Raw genomic sequence first — 13,577 nt, forward strand, 5'->3', positions numbered from 1 at the left:
CAGTTGAAGTATATTGGCGTAGCTTCCCAGATTGTGCCACATTCCTGTTGAGAATTAAATAAATGGTGATATATTATTTTAATGTACATGTTCCAAGAAACTTGAGTGCAGATTTTGAAATTACTTGTAACAGTGTAACTCTGTTCAACCTGATTCTGGTTGCACCTCTATTTTATATAAGGTCATTGATCCAAGTATTTTTTCTTCCGATGCTAGTATAGAACAGGTGCATTTCCACTGACTTTAGAAAGAATGGAAAACATTGACTTCAGTGAAGTTACTCTGGATTTACTGTGTTGTGATAAGAGAATTGGTCCAAAATGGTGTCAGTCCTTGCTGATCCTGGTCTCCTACACCTTTGTCATCTCCACCATCCTTAAAATTAGCTCTGCCAAAGGCAGGTGCAAAGTATTCTCCACCTGCTCTTCACACCTCCTTGTGGTGACGTTGTTCTATGGGATGGCCCTTATCATGTACGTGCACCCTAAATCCAGTTTTTCTCCAGATGTGAACAAGTTACTCTCTCTGTTCTACTCAGTGGTGACTCCGATCTTGAACCCCATTATCTACAGCCTCAGGAACAAGGAGGTGAAAGATGCCTTGCGGAAAACAGGAGTGAAGATATTCAGTTAAGACAGAGATTATTTTCCTTCATCAGGTTTGTCATCCATGGCCTGACTAAACTCTAAGGGGACTTTACAGCTCTGAAGAGACCAACTGGCATCTGAACTCTACAAAGAATTTTCCTTTATCAAACTGGTCAACCTGTTCTGAAGTATTGTATTTCCAGGAAATTTTTCATTAATATTTTGAATGTTTTGAATGATTTGGGCTCCTGGGGCTCAGGTTGTGAGGCTAAAAACTGCAGTGTAGACATTTGGGCTCAGACTGGAGCCCAGACTCGGAGACCCTCACCCCTTGTGGAGTCTCAGAGGCTGGGCTCAAGCCCAAGTGTCTACACTGTAATTTTATTACCCTGTCGCACAAGCCCCACAAGCCTGAATCAGCTGACCCAGGGTTTGAGAATAGTGACTTGGGTGTGCTAATGGCAGTGTAGACATAATGCTAGGCTATGTCCACACTGCAATGAAACATCCAGGGCTGCCCCATGCCAGCTCCGGCTCCTGGGGCTTGGGCTGTGGGGTGGTAAATTTGCAGTGTAGACATCTCAGCTCAGGCTCAATACCGGGGTCATTCAAAACAAATGAGGAAATATTAATTAATTTATTCATTTGAAATCCTCTTCTGGCCTTACAAGAAATTAATTCTATTAAAATAGAGAATAAGAAAGGAAAAATTTGAAATGTCATCTCTCCCCTTCCCATTGTTTGAGCAGCTGTAATTCTGTAATTCAAGTATATCTGGATTTTATGAAAAAATCTTCCTTATTTTAATCAGAACTGGTTGAAATTTCCCATATGACCTTTTTCTTCTGAAATCTGAGGACAGAAATGTGTGTTGGGTAGAGAAACTTTCATGGGACATCCGAGGTCTAAGAGTAAATTTGCATTTTTGGTGTGATGCTTGTCTGGGCAATTCAGGGTTGCTTTATAGTTAAATCAAATGTAAGTTTATTAAATAAAGCACAGATATTCAAACAATAGTAGGGAGAAGCATTGGAAACCAATGGTTACGTATAAAATAAAATCATAACTGTGATGTAGAAACCCAACACTGGGCAAGAAGGGGTAAAGGGATTACTTTGGGCTGAGCCAGCGCCCCACTCCGGGTCCCACATGCAGCAAATGCTCCATCTGCTGGAGGCATTCAAAAACAGGGATTTAACTCATTTGAGTGGCAGAGCTGGAGGTGAGCAGACCTGCAGCCCACAGGTCCAGCAGCGCAGAGAAGAGGGAAGCCTAAAGGCTCTCAGACAACTGCCCAAAGGAGCCCTCCCTGAGGGAAAGGAGGACTCACCCTAGAGACAACCAGAGAGGGAAGTGTCCTGTGGATCTTGGACATTGGTAACCCTCTTCTTTTGGTTTGGATTTCCCCAACAGGGGAAAGCCTTGGATGAAGCACTCCAGGGCAGGTGGAACAAACAAGAGGTTCCCAGGGCCCAGGGTTGGAACATGGTGGAGTGGGAGGACTCAGGCTCCTCTCCTCACAATCCTTTTGGCAGTCAGCTCTTGCAGCCATGCCCACTAGGCCATGCTCCCCAACCAGACCCTGGATGAGGACTATTACTTAACACACCCTCTAGAGACTAGATTTAATTAACAACAACCTCAGGAACAAGAAGTGAAAGGTGCCTTCAGGAAAACAAGAATGAAGACTGGCCAGAGACAGGACGCTAGACGGGGAGGGCTCTGAGTTACTACAGAGAATTCACCATTTACACTAGTTTAATCTTCCAAGTGACCCATGCCCCATGCTGAGGAAGGCGAAAAAAGTGGCTGGATCACTACAAAAAGTAATTTTCCCTCTGTTGATACCTCACACCTCATTGCCAACTGTTGAGAATAGGCCACTTCCACCTTGATCAAATTGAACTAGTTAGCACTGACCCCCCACTTGGTAAGACAACTCCCATCTTTTCATGTGCTGTAATATATATACTGGTTACTGTATTTTTCACTCCATGCAGCTGATGAATTGGGTTTTAGCCCACAAAAGCTTATGCCCCAATAAATTTGTTAGTCTCTAATGTGCCACAAGTACTCCTCATTGTTTTTGCTGATACAGACTAAGGCCATGTCTACATCTAAAATTTTGCAGCGCTGGTTGTTACAGCTGTATTAGTACAGCTGTATAGGGCCAGCGCTGCAGAGTGGCCACACTTACAGCAACCAGCGCTGCAAGTGGTGTTAGATGTGGCCACACTGCAGCGCTGTTGGGCGGCTTCAAGGGGTTTTGGGGAAGGCGAGAGCAAACCGGGGAAGGAGACCAGCTTCGCCGCGGTTTGCTCTCGCGTTCTGCGAACCACCCTGCAAACCGCAGGGAAGGAGACCTGCTTGTTCGGGGAACGCGAGAGCAAACCGCGGCGAAGCTGGTCTCCTTCCCCGGTTTGCTCTCGCGTTCCGCGAACCACCCTGCAAACCGCAGGGAAGGAGACCTGCTTGCTCGGGGGTTCGGCGAACGCGAGAGCAAACCGGGGAAGGAGACCAGCTTCGCCGCGGTTTGCTCTCGCGTTCCCCGAACAAGCAGGTCTCCTTCCCTGCGGTTTGCAGGGTGGTTCGCGGAACGCGAGAGCAAACCGCGGCGAAGCTGGTCTCCTTCCCCGGTTTGCTCTCGCGTTCGCCGAACCCCCGAGCAAGCAGGTCTCCTTCCCTGCGGTTTGCAGGGTGGTTCGCGGAACGCGAGAGCAAACCGCGGCGAAGCTGGTCTCCTTCCCCGGTTTGCTCTCGCCTTCCCGGAACCACCCAGCAAACCTCAGGGAAGGAGACCTGCTTGCTCGGGGTTCGGGGAACGCGAGAGCAAGCCTGGGAAGGAGACCAGCTTGATTACCAGAGGCTTCCTCAGGTATGCTGGGATACCTGCTTATTCCACGGAGGTCAAGAAAAGCGCTGGTAAGTGACTATACTTGATTACCAGCGCTGGATCACCAGCGCTGGATCCTCTACACCCGAGACAAAACGGGAGTACGGCCAGCGCTGCAAACAGGGAGTTGCAGCGCTGGTGGTGCCCTGCAGATGTGTACACCTCCTAAGTTGCAGCGCTGTAACTCCCTCACCAGCGCTGCAACTTTCTGATGTAGACAAGCCCTAACATGGTTACCACTCTGAAAAAAACCCAAGTTCTCTTCCAATATGACCCAAAGGAAAATTCCTTCCTGACCCCAAATATGGTGATCAGTTAGACCCTTAACACGTGGGCAAGACTCACCAGGCAGATACCTGGGAAAGAATTCTCTGTAGTAACTCAGAGCCCTCCCCGTCTAGTGTCCATGATTTGAGGACTTCAGTAACTCAGCCTGAGGTTAGGGGTCTCTTACAGGAGTGTGTGGATGAGGTTCTGGGGCCTGCAATGTGCAGGAGTTCAGACTAGATGATCACGATGGTCCTTTCTGACCTTATAGTCTATGAGTCTATGAGTAACAACGTATTCCCCTGTCCAATAAAGTATAACTCTCCAGCACTTTACAGCCAGGCTGGCTGTGACCTCCTGTTTCATGAGACAAAACACAATGTTGGCTTGTCTCCTTGGGGAAGGATACAGGGAATGTGTTGCACCCCTACATATATCGAACTGCCCTTTGTTCTGTATTCATAAACAAGAGGCCCTCCTGCTGATTGATTATTCCTGCATATTTGCTTTCTTCTAGATATCACAATCTCTTAATCAGCACTTGGCTTAGTGTGCAAGTAAGCTAAAATTATGAGGCAGACAATATACAATGCACACATGATTAGACAGGAAGATAAGCATCTGTTACCAAGTGCCTGAAGGGCCCATGTCCTCGGTGTGTCATCTCCTGGTAACCTTCCTTACCTTTAAAATCTTAAGAACGTCATTTCCAGTATAGATGCATAAGTTTTTAAATATTAGCCATCCATGGATTTCACAATAATTATGATGTCCACAGGGCTACTTACTTGCCACTCGTTGGGGAACTAATATGCAGATATCTGACCTATAGAATCCCTTAAAATACCTCTGCCCCACCCACCAATGCCCTCTGAAGGTTAGCAACAAGAAGTTGCTGGTTCACTGTTGGTCAGCTTATTTTTATGATTGTGGGGTCCTTGGGCATGAAAAATCCTTCATTACAGGATCTTTTTTGCCCCTGGGGAATTCATTGTTAGCCAGGGGTTCACTGAGTATTATGAGGTTTTCTCATTCTGAGAAGGCCTAAGTTGGGATTCACAGACCCTGAGTTAGGGTCCAAGGCTCCCTGTACAATGAGTGGAGGGAAATAGGCACTAAATAATAAGATCCATAAAAGCCAGAATGCTGAGTTGGGAACTGCCTAAACTAGCTAATTGGAGATGCCGAGTTGAGGGGTGTGTGCTAGGCCCTGCCCCTCAACAGGAGTTCAGTGACAAACTCCAGACTGAAGAAAGGTACCTCCCATGTCTTAGGTTCCACAGCCAGGAAGCCCTCTCAAAGAGTTCGGTGCTTCTGGGGTTTCTCACAAAAAAATAAAACCAAAGCTAAAAAACAACAATGGAGGAGGAGGTTGTGCAGGAGAAGCTGTCTCAGAACCTTTAGCTCAGTGGCTAGGGCACTCACATGGGATGTGGGAGACCCCCTGCAGTTTGGTTCCCCATCTGTCTGATGAGGAGAAGGGATTTGTATCAGGGTTTCTCACATCACAAATGACTGTCATAACCCCTGGTTACAGGATATCCTGACGTGGGGTTCTCTTGATCTCTTCTGTTGGAGCTGTTCCACTTGAATAAACAACTAAAAGTCATTGAAGCAGGGGGACAGGAACCCAGGGCACTCAGTTTCCAGGGGATTACACTAACCACCACACAGGAGAGTCAGTATCACACACTCTCTGCCCCAAAGAATATTCATGCATTTAACCAAAGTGAAACAGCTTGAACAGGAAGGACTGAAGCCAGACCATACTGGAATATGTTATAGGCATTCACGTGAGAGAAAGGGAACCTCTGTTCAATTCCCATCTATTTGTTAGACTCGGTGGTGGGAGGGGGGACTGAAACAGGGTTGTTCCCCATCCCAAGTGGGTAGCTGTCATAAACAGATAAAAGCAGCAAAGAATCCTGTGGCACCTTATAGACTAACAGACGTTTTGGAGCATGAGCTTTCGTGGGTAAATACCCACTTCTTCAGATGCATCTGAAGAAGTGGGTATTTACCCACGAAAGCTCATGCTCCAAAACATCTGTTAGTCTATAAGGTGCCACAGGATTCTTTGCTGCTTTTATAGATCCAGACTAACACGGCTACCCCTCTGATAAAGAGATAAGTAAGGGTAATAGAACAGGAGTACTTCATGTCTCTTTTGCCTGTAAAGGGTTAACAAGATCAGTGAGTCTGGCTGTCACCTGACCAGAGGACCGACCAATCAGGGTACAGGATACTTTCAAATCTTGAGGGAGGGAAGTTTTTGTGTGTGCTGTTAGATTTTGGTTGTTGTTCTCTCTGGGTTCTGAAAGTGACCAGACGTGCAACCAGGTTTCTCTCCAGTCTCCTTGATACAAGTTCTTAAAGATTCAAAATAGTAAGTACTAGGTGATAAGGCTAGTTAGGCTTATATTTGTTTTCCTTATTTGCAAATATGCATTTGGCTGGGAGGAGTTCAAATGTGTGTTTGGCTGGAAGGAGTTCAAATTTGTATTTTGCTGAAAGGATTTTAATTTGTACTTGTATACATAGACTGGGAGGGTATTCCCAGTGTCTGTAGCTGAAGGACCCTGTAATATATTCCATCTTAAATTCACAAAGATAATTTTTACTGTTTTTTTCTTTTTTTTAATTAAAAGCTTTTCTTGTTTAAGAACCTGATTGTTTTTTTTTGTTCTGGTGAGACCCCAGGGGACTGGGTCTGGATCCACCAGGGAATTGGTGGGGAGAAAGGAGGGAAGGGGGAGAGAAGAGGTTAATTTTCTCTCTGTGTTAGGATTACTTTCTCAGGGAGAGTCTGGGAGGGGGAGAGAGAAGGAGGGGGGAAGGTGAATTTTCCTCTCTGTTTTAAGATTCAAGGAGTTTGAATCACAGTAATCTTCCAGGGTAACGCAGGGAGGGGAAGCCTGGGAGAGGCAACGGTGAGGGAAAGGGTTTACTTTCCTTGTATTAAGATCCAGAGGGACTGGGTCTTGGGGGTCCCCGGGCAAGGTTTTGTGGGGACCAGAGTGTACCAGGCACTGGATTTCCTGGTTGGTGGCAGTGCTACAGGTTCTACGCTGGTAATTGAGCTTAGAGGAATTCATGCTGGTACCCCATCTTTTGGACGCTAAGGTTCAGAGTGGGGAATTATACCATGACAGTACCCTAACCACTTAGCTAAAAATTCTGAAGAATGTCCTCATCCTTGGCTGTTTTTTTGTGACTAAGTTTGTCATTCTCAGCTTCTCTAACCACCCAAACATGAAACTCATTCTGTTTGTGGTGTTCCTATGTATTTACATTGTCACAGTGCTGGGCAACATTCTCATCATCAGCATCAATCCGACCCTTCACACACCGATGTACTTTTTCCTTAGGAAATTGTCCTCCTTGGACCTCTGTTACACCTCAGTCACTCTACCCAAGATGCTGGTCAACCTCCTCTCAGAAAATAAAAATATTTCCTTTTCCATTTGTGCTGTGCAGATGTTTTTCTTTCTATTCTTTGGCATTACTGAATGCTTTCTCCTGGCTTCTATGGCATATGACAACTACAGTGCAATATGTAACCCCATTGCGCTATGTTGCCATTATGAATAAGAGGGTTTGCATCCAGCTGACAGGTGGTTAGTGGATCTGTGGCGTGCTGGTGGCAGTCAAGCACACAACCTCTGTCTTCACACTTCCTTTTTGTCGGTCCAATGTGATCAACCACTTTTTCTGTAATATCCAGCCAGTGATGAAGCTGGTGTGCTGGAACACCTGCTGGATTGAGATCCAGATCTTCGTGGTTGCCGCCTTCACCCTCATGATGCCATTGTTGCTGAGCCTGGTGTCCTACATCTGTATCATCTCCACCATCCTGAGAATTAGGTTCACTGAAGGCAGGCATAGAGCCTTCTCCACCTACTTCTCATACCTCATCGTGGTGACATTGTGCTACAGGATTGCCCTTATCATATATGTACACCCCAAATTCAGCTATGGTCTGGGTGTGGACAAGTTGTCCTCTCTTTTCTATTCAGTGAGGATTGCACTTTTGAACCCCATTATCTACAGCTTCAGGAACAAGGAGGTGAAAAATGCTTTGAGGAAAATAACAATGAAAATATTTAAAAAAAATCAGATAATTTTCCTTCAGTCACACGAGCCTCTGAGAAATATCTCCCAAGTAGTGTCTCAATCATAGACTCATAGACTCATAGACTCCAGGACTGGAAGGGACCTCGAGAGGTCATCGAGTCCAGTCCCCTGCCCTCATGGCAGGACCAAATATTGTCTAGACCATCCCTAATAGACATTTATCTAACCTACTCTTAAATATCTCCAGAGATGGAGATTCCACAACTTCCCTAGGCAGTCTATTCCAGTGTTTAACTACCCTGACAGTTAGGAACTTTTTCCTAATGTCCAATCTAAATCTCCCTTGCTGCAGTTTAAGCCCATTGCTTCTTGTTCTATCATTGGAGGCTAAGGTGAACAAGTTTTCTCCCTCCTCCTGATGACACCCTTTTAGATACCTGAAAACTGCTATCATGTCCCCTCTCAGTCTTCTCTTTTCCAAACTAAACAAACCCAATTCCGTCAGCCTTCCTTCATAGGTCATGTTCTCAAGACCTTTAATCATTCTTGTTGCTCTTCTCTGGACCCTCTCCAATTTCTCCACATCTTTCTTGAAATGCGGTGCCCAGAACTGGACACAATACTCCAGCTGAGGCCTGACCAGTGCAGAGTAAAGCGGAAGAATGACTGGAGATGTTTCCCTTGTGTAATATAGTGCTGGTGAAATTTACTGAATTTTGTTTTTCCATGAAATTTTTCCTTTAATGTTTTAACTTTAACACAAGAAATGAGGAAAAAAATTCGTTGTTAGAATATTATTGTATTATTACTTGAATCCTCCTCTGGCCTTAAAATCTCTTAATATTTTAGGGAAAAAACAAAATACAAAATAAAGACATTGCTTTACCAGGTCTAATTCACAAACATTTCAGTTCAATACAAAAGTGTCCTTGAGTGGTTGACCTTTTCTGAATTTCTCAAATATTTTGTCAGAAATGTTAATGATAGAAATTGGTAGGAGGAAAAGGAACTCAAAATCTTTTACTTTTTTTTTTATGAGCCAGCTCTAACCATTATATTTTGTGACACCAGTGGTCCTCTTTCTTATAGGTAGTTTGACTTGGGCTGCTGTAGCAGGGACCTCAGTATTGCATAGGTGGTTTAAAAGCAGAGCTGGACAATGATTGGAATTCCTGTCCCACAGGAAAAGCTGGCATTTCAACATTTGTTTTCATTTCAAATAAGGATAAAAAAAAAAAAAGTTTTAAATTTTTCACAGAATTGAAATTCTGAAAAATTGTGATTTGGAATTATTGAAACATTTTATTAAGAACATAAGAATGGCCATACTGAGTCAGACCAATGGTCCACCTAGCCCATTATCTTGTCTTCTGGCAGTAGCCAATGCCGGGTACTTCAGAGGGAATGAACAGAGCAGATAATCAACAACTACTGAGGCTAGGGACACCATCCCTGCCCATACTAGCTACTAGACAGTGATGGATCTATCCCCATTAACTTATCTAGCTCTTTTTTGAACTCTGTTATAGTCTTGGCCATCACAACATCCTCTGGCAAAACTTCCACAGGTTGACTGTGTGTTGTGTGAAGAAATACTTCCTTTTGTTTGTTTTAAACCTGCTGCCTATTAATTTCATGTAGTGACCCTTAGTTCTTATATTATGAGGAGTAAGTAACACTTCCTTATTTACTTTCTCGACACTAGTCTTGATTTTATAGACCCCTATCATATCATAATACATTTTGAGATTCCAGCAATAAAAATGTTTATTTTTGGTTCATTAAGCTGACCAGATGGCTCCATTCTCCCAACTGAAACAGGCTCATTGAATGTACTATCTCCCTTATAATCCATCCAGAGACATATGACTCCCATGATGCATCATGGAATGTGGAAAGATGAAATTCCATATTGTATTACCGGTGATATAGACCTTCAGGGAGCCTGGCCCTTAAGAAAGAATGGGGGCTGGAATTACAACTCCCAGAAGGCAATGCAGTGATAGGGAAATGTGGCTTAATGTTTTTTTGAAATGCTTTGAAACAAATAATTTTGGGTCAGTTCTAAGAAACAAAATATTCTCATCTGAGTTGAACTGACTCAAAACCTAACATTCTCATTTCAAGTTTTTCAACGGAATTCATTGTCATGGAAACTGCATTTTCTGCCAGAAAAACCATCCTACAAAAAATTCCCAAGCACCTCTACTGAAAACCTTCCCTATTTGACTTTGGTCTTAAATTGCAGCATTGGAGGTTTTTAAAAAAACAGTTTAGACAATCAACTGTCAGGGACGCTCTAGATAATACATAATCCTGCTGTGAGTGCAGAGGACTGGACTAGAAGATCTGTCAAGGTCCTTCCAGTCCTATGTTTCTATTTTTCTATGATTCTCTGCTATTTCAAAGAGATCACAATTCAATATTTTCTCCCAAGTAGATACTTATAGACAGTTATCAAGTCATTCTGTAACCTTCTGTTTGTTAAGAAGAATAGATTATTGTACAATGTATACTGTATAATAGACCTTAGCGTGCAGCAAAGGATGAGGGATTGAAAAGGGGCGGCTATATTGTATAATGGGCACTAGGAGCAGCAGAAGGTCGGGGTGGGGAAGGGGCAGCTATACTGTATAATGGGCACCAGGAGGCAGCAGAGGGTGGGGGTGGGGGAAGGAGCAGTTATACCATTTAATGGACACTTGGAGGCAGCAGAAGATAAGGGAAGAGAAGGGGACGGGCAGACACTGTATATTTGTAAGATCATGTCACATATTGCACAAAACTAGAGGCTGAGTTGAGAAGTTTTTAGAGCAGTGGCTTTCAACCTTTTTTTCATTTGTGGACCCCTGAAAAATTTTGAATGCAGGGGCAGACTCTTTTGGAATTTCAAGCTGTGGTATCCAGACCCCTGCCATAGAAGTCTGAAACCGAAAACTGACTGAACAGAATTCAACTATAAATGTTGCACATGTTCAGATGCATGAGAAAGGGTGCTAAACTGTTCGCATCTATGGTAATGACAACGCTCCGGGTTTTGTCCTGTAGAAGAAGTAGTCACATGTTTTTGATTTATCTGAAAAATGGAATTCCTTTTTTTGGGATCTGAAACTTTATTTTCATAGTCACATTTGTGGACCCCTTAGACATAGTCTGTGGACCACAGGTTGAAAACCACTGTTTTAGAAAATTTGGCCCATGAACTATGAAAATAATCCAATCTCCTGGTGGCTCCACTTGAAACTTTGAAATGGGGTAGGCAATCTATGGCACGTGTGCCAAAGGCGGCATGCAAGTTGATTTTCAGTGGAACTCACACTGGTCAGGCCCTAGCCACCGGTTCAGGGGCTCTGCATTTTAAATGAAGCTTCTTAAACATTGTAAAAACCTTATTTAATTTACATACAACAATAGTTTAGTTATGTATTATAGAGTTATAGAAAAAGACCTTCTAAAAACATTAAAATGTATTACTGGCACATGAAACCTTAAATTAGAGTGAATAAATGAAGACTCGGCACACCACTTCTGAAAGTTGCCAACCCCTGCTTTGAAAGAAACAAAAACAAAAACAAAACCCTTGGTCAAAAGATATCTCATTTTCCATCTGAGGCTAATAGACAGAATCTCTCTTCAGGGATCACAATGTAATAGATAAAACTGCTTTTGTTCACAGCTACATAAACATGTTAATAGATCCCTTTGGTAGCATGTGCCACAATACTTGTGAGATCCTTGAAACAGGAAGGAGTGCAAGGTGGGAGGAGAGTGAGAAAGAATAAAAATCCCCCAGGTCTTTTTGATTTGAAATTAACAATAACATGAGAGCCTACATCAAAGAAAGAGCTTCTTTCAGGTATGAATGATGACAATAGATCACTCTAATTAGTGACTATTTATTTAGTTATGATTGCTATTACAGTGCACAGGTACATATGTGATGTCTGTCTTAGACATAGCTGGATGCAGGATGGATGGATGGAAGCTGTGAACTACATATGTGTGTGTGTGAGAGCAATCGAATGGAATATATATGATCACTGTTCAAGACAGTACAGATGAAGTGTCTCTTTCAAAACAGGTAAACTTTTAATTCTATATTTTTAGTGGAAATTTTCACTAAAATAATCCATTTCCTAAAAGTAAAATAAAATAAAATAAACATATTTTCATTGAAAAAGAGATAATCACCAAAGTGTTATTTTTTAAAATTATGTTTGACAACCAAAAACAAAGAAAATCAAAACAAAAATTGGAGATTGTGTTTTTTTCAGTGAAAACTCAAAAAACGTCAAAAATATTGACTACATGAGAAAACACTTTCATTTTCATCAAAATTGTCCGTGAGGGAAAATATTTCCCCAAGCAGCTCTTTTGTTTCTCGCAAACTTCTCATCTTTGCATTGTTACATAAAAACATAAGAATGGCCATACTTCATCAGACGAATGGTCCATCTAGGTGCTTCGGAGGGAATGAACAGAACAGGTAATCACAAAGTGATCCATCCCCCGTCGCCCGTTCCCAGCTTCCAGCAAACAGAGGCTAGGGACACTTCAGAGCATGGTTTTGCATCCTTTATCAAGTTCTTCTTTGAACCCTGTTATAGTTTCGGGCTTCAGAACATTCTGTGGCAAAGAGTTCCACAGATAATAGCTAGAGGCTCAGATACCTCCTCTATTAGCTCCTTGAGTATTCTAGGATGCATTTCATCAGGCCCTGGTGACTTGCAGGCATCTATCTTTTCTAAGTGATTTTTAACTTGTTCTCTTTTCATTTTATCTTCTAAACCTACCCCCTTCCCATTAGCATTTTCTGTGTTTTTCTGTCTTATTATCTGTCCCTTTCTTAATGATTCCCAACATTCTGTTCACTTTTTTAACTGCCGCTGCACATTGAATGGATGTTTTCAGAGAACAATCCACAATGACTCCAAGATCTCTTTCTTGAGTGGTAACAGCAAATTTAGACCTCATCATTTTATATGTTTAGTTGGGATTATGTTTTTCAATGTATATTATTTTAAATTGTTCCATTCTTGTAATCCTTGTTATTGTCCAGATCTGAACTCCCTCTATTTCTATTGTATAGTCTTTTGAGATGGGGCTAGCAGAATCAGAACACAACATTCCATTTGGAGATATCTTGTTAGTAGATCAAATGGCATTAGACTATTTTCAGTGTTACTTTTCAACACATTACATATGCATCCAAGCTGGGATTGTCAAAGGAGTTTAGGTGACAGAAAGCCATGTGTTGTCCCTTTAAAAATAAAAGATAGTGAGACATTGCAATAACTTTACACACCTGGGTAAATCTCTTCACGTCTCAGTTCATAGATTCATAGATACCAAGGCCAGAAGGAACCATTGTGATCATCTGATCTGTCTTCCTGCAGAACACAGGCCAGAGAACTTTCCCGAAATAATTCATAGAACAGAGATTTTATAAAAACATCCAGTCTTGATTTAAAATGGAGTGGGAAACAGAGGGAAACATGTTCCCCCTTCCCCCGTGCTATAGGGTGGTTGAATTAACTAATTAATGTTTGAGAGACAACAGGTGAATCATCTTCTGTTGAACTTCACCTACCTTTTCTCTCTAATATCCTGGGACCAACATAGCTACCACAACACTGCATACACTAAATAATGTGTGTGAGTTTCACAGTTACAGCGCTAGCTGCCTTTTCTGAGAGCCTCATGTCTTGTGTCTCTGACCCTTCCCTGTCCTGAGATGGTATCTTGTGCTTCTCCCA

At 42.7% G+C, this 13,577-nt stretch overlaps 1 pseudogene; it reads left to right on the forward strand.

Moving 5' to 3' along the window:
• The first annotated feature begins 252 nt into the window (after positions 1-252).
• On the forward strand, positions 253-7,927 carry LOC127030834 (olfactory receptor 10C1-like; annotated as a pseudogene).
• The last annotated feature ends 5,650 nt before the right edge of the window (positions 7,928-13,577 follow it).

The sequence above is a fragment of the Gopherus flavomarginatus genome, chromosome 11, assembly GCF_025201925.1.
Source record: "Gopherus flavomarginatus isolate rGopFla2 chromosome 11, rGopFla2.mat.asm, whole genome shotgun sequence".
Taxonomy (NCBI): Eukaryota; Metazoa; Chordata; order Testudines; family Testudinidae; genus Gopherus; species Gopherus flavomarginatus.